The sequence below is a fragment of the Triticum aestivum genome, chromosome 6A (genome assembly GCF_018294505.1).
Source record: "Triticum aestivum cultivar Chinese Spring chromosome 6A, IWGSC CS RefSeq v2.1, whole genome shotgun sequence".
Taxonomy (NCBI): domain Eukaryota; kingdom Viridiplantae; phylum Streptophyta; class Magnoliopsida; order Poales; family Poaceae; genus Triticum; species Triticum aestivum.
Genome location: NC_057809.1, coordinates 433,231,299 through 433,235,614, shown reverse-complemented (window position 1 = coordinate 433,235,614; position 4,316 = coordinate 433,231,299).

Genomic DNA, 4,316 nt, shown 5'->3' with positions numbered 1-4,316 from the left:
CCACCTTAACGAGTTGTTACAAGACCATGGTTTTGAAGTTGGGCTAATCGACCCCACTCTTTTTACTAAGAAGGTCAAAGGGGAGTTGTTTGTGTGCCAATTATATGTTCATGATATTATCTTTGGTTCCCCTAACAAAGCTTTCAATGAGGAATTTGCCCCTCTCATGACCTCAAAGTTCGAGATGTCTTCCATGGGAGAGTTGAAGTTCTTTATCGGGTTCGAAGTGAAGCAAAGAAGAGAAGGAACCTTCATCAAGCAAGCCAAATACACACAAGACATGCTCAAGAGATTCAAGCTAAGTGATGTCAAGCCGGCGTCCACTCCTATGCCCGTCAAATGCCAACTTGACATAGATCCCAATGGTAAAGCGGTCGATCAAAAGGTATATCGCTCCATGATTGGCTCTCTGCTTTACCTTTGTGCATATAGACCGGATATCATGTTGAGTGTGGGAATTTGTGCACGGTTTCAAGCCGCACCTAAGGAAAGTCACTTCATGGCGGTCAAGCAAATCTTTTGATATTTGGCTCATACCCCAAACTTTGGCCTATGGTACCCAAGAGGAGCAAACTTCAAGCTTGTAGGTTATTTAGACTCGGATTGGGCGGGAGAAAAGTGGATAGGAAGTCCACTTCCGGAGGGTGCCAATTTCTCGGTTCCTCTTTGGTGAGTTGGTCTTCCAAGAAGCAAAGATGTGTGTCTCTCTCGTCCACCGAAGCGGAGTATGTGGCGGCCGGTAGTTGTTGTGCACAACTCTTATGGATGAGGCAAACTTTAAAGGATTACGGTGTCATTTGTGACAAAGTGCCTCTTTGGTGTGACAATGAAAGTGCAATCAAGATTTCTTTCAACCCGGTGCAACACTTCAAGAAGAAGCATATTGAGATCTGGTATCACTTCATCCGGGATCATATTAGGCGAGGAGAGATCGAGCTCAACTATGTCAACACTCTTGATAACCTTGCAGACATCTTCACGAAACCCTTGGATGAAGCAAGATTTCGCGAGTTAAGGCATGAGCTAAATATCATTGATTCGAGCAATGTTGCTTGAACCCGTGCACACCCCACCATACTCAACTTGTTATCTTGGTTAGATGTAGGCATGGACATAGGGGGAGTGTTGTTCTCTCAATGAACTCTCCCTCCCCCCATTATGCATAAATTGATCAACTCTTTCACATTAGCCATTGTTGATCCGGTATCGTATCACCATCACTTTTATCTTTACCATTTTTCTTAGATCCGATCCTTATGATAATATCTTGATCTAGTAGAATAAATTTTTAGTATGATCTAGTTGTGAGTTTTGCTTTATGATCCTTCTATGTAATTGAGTCCGTGAGCTATATATAATAAAGATTAGTGTTGAGTCAAGGGCTTGATTACCTTGCTATGATCTTGAGGGAATAAAATAAAAGAGAAGAAATAAAAAGAAATAAAGAGATCATATGGATCTTATGGAGAGTAATGAGCTCACATATAAAGAGTGTGATGAATAGAAGTTGTTGAGAGTTGACAAACATAGTTTTGGTCATCGTTGCAATTATTAGGAAGTAATAAAGAAAGAGAGGTCTTCACATATAAATATACTATCTTGGACATCTTTTATGATTGTGAGCACTCATTAAAGTATGATATGCTAAAGAGTTGATGTTGGACAAGGAAGACAACGTAATGGGTTATGTTTTCTTACATCTAAGATAAATTATATTGTCATGGATCATCCAACATGATGAGCTTGCCTTTCCCTCTCATGCTAGCCAATTTCTTTGCACCAAGTAGAGATACTACTTGTGCTTCCAAATATCCTTAAACACAGTTTTGCCATGAGAGTCCACCATACCTACCTATGGATTGAGTAAGATCCTTCAAGTAAGTTGTCATCGGTGCATCCGTGCATGGAATAAAAATTGCCTTCTAAATATGTATGACTTATTAATGTGGAGAAAATAAGCTTTATACGATCTTGTTATATGGAAGAAATAAAAGCGACGGACTGCATTATAACGGTCCATATCACAAGTGGAAATATAAAGTGACGTTCTTTTGCATTAAGATTTTGTGCATCCAACCACAAAAGCGCCTGACAACCTCTGCTTCCCTCTGTGAAGGGCCTATCTTTTACTTTTATCTTCTACCTTATATAGGAGTCATGGTGATCTTCACCTTTCCTTTTTACATTTTATCTTTTGGCAAGCACAATGTGTTGGAAAGATCCAGATACATATAGCTAATTGGATGTGAGTCTGCATGAGCTATTATTGTTGACATTACCCTTGAGGTAAAACGTTGGGAGGCAAAACTATAAGCCCCTATCTTTCTCTGTGTCCTATTAAGACTCCATACCCATAAATATTGTTCGAGTGAGCAATTGTGAAAGACTAAATGATAGTTGAGTATGTGGACTTGCTAAAAAGCTCTTATATTGACTTTTTCCTATGTTATGATAAATTGCAATTGCCTCAATGACTGAGATTAGAGTTTGTTAGCTTTCAATGAAGTTTATGATTCATACTTGAAATTGTGATTGAATTGTTACTTTAGCATAAGAGATCATATGACATATATATGTTGCTGTTCTAAGAATGATCATGATGCCCTCATGTCCGTATTATATTTTTATCGACACCTCTATCTCTAAACATGTGGACATATTTTTCGATTTCGGCTTTCGCTTGAGGACAAGCGAGGTCTAAGCTTGGGGGAGTTGATACGTCCATTTTGCATCATGCTTTTATATCAATATTTATTGCATTATGGCATGTTATTACACATTATGTCACAATACTTATGCTTATTCTCTCTTATTTTACAAGGTTTATATGAAGAGGGAGAATGCCAGCAGCTGGGATTCTGGGATGGAAAAGGAGCAAATATTAGAGACCTATTCTACACAGCTCCAAAAGTCCTGAAACTTCATGAAAGTCATTTTTGGAATTAATAAAAAATACTGAGCAGAGAAAGTTCCAGAGGGGGGCTACACCCTAGCCACAAGGGTGGGAGCGCGCCCTACCCCCTGGGCGCGCCCCCTGCCTCGTGGGCCCCCTGGTGGCCCTCCGATGCCCATCTTATGCTATATGAGGTCTTTCGTCGAGGAAAAAATCATAAGCATGCTTTTGGGAAGAAACTCCGCCGCCACGAGGCGGAACCTTCGCGGAACCGATCTAGGGCTCCGACAGAGCTGTTCTGCCAGGGAAACTTCCCTCCGGGAGGGGGAAATCATCACCATCGTCATCACCAACGATCCTCTCATTGGGAGGGGGTCAATCTCCATCAACATCTTCACCAACACCATCTCATCTCAAACCCTAGTTCATCTCTTGTATCCAATCTTTGTATCCAAACCTTAGATTGGTACATGTTCATCTCTTGTTTTAGATAGAAAGATAGAACACCCGTATGCAAAGTGAGAGCTATGGTCTTCCCCTTAAGTCAAGGGAAAATTCACAGCGCATGATTTGTGCATCCCTTCAACGCAAACGACTGTTTTGGATGACCCGTGTGCAACCATGTAGAAAGAATTGGGTAAGATTCGCATCTGTCATATTGGGTATGTTGGCATTTGTCAAACTGGAAAGATTGACATTTGTTGATCTAGTAACATTGCCATTTGTCAACCTTGTAACACTGCGATTTGTCAAAATATGCAGCTAAAAATCACTAGCACTATCTATTTTCTGCAACTAAAATCACTAGCACTATTCATATGGACACCAATACAAAGTGGCATTATACTTTTTTTGTCAAATTTGAGACCAGTTTTGATGTAACCTTTATCTAATTACAGACGGGAGATTATTAATAATTGGGAACCAATATCCCAAACGGATTATTTATTCGAACCATGAGCGTTAGACCAATAATGGATACATGCCATGCTTCGGTTAAGCAATAAAGCGGCAACTTTAATCATCCAAATAGAAAAACAATATACGTGCCGCCACGCGACCCATGTACCGTGCGAGCAGGCGTGAGTTGACAGGACGCATATGCAAATGTACCATTCATTACATACAACAAGTCATCAACACACAACGACAATGAGGATAGATGTTGGATTATAGATTATTTCCAACAAAACATTCTAGTAAATACTAAAAAATTTCTCACACAACAAATAACGAAGCGATGAATTGAACTTCAGCTCACCCAATCCTCGGTGTTGGAAACGCTTGCTTTGAACCATAACTGATTCTCTGGGAAGGGCCAGCTATTGTCAATCTCGAGAACAACGCATGACTGATCATCCAGGCTGAAGCGGCCTATATCAGGATGCATATTGTGATAGTCGGGGTAGGGAACCATAGCAAT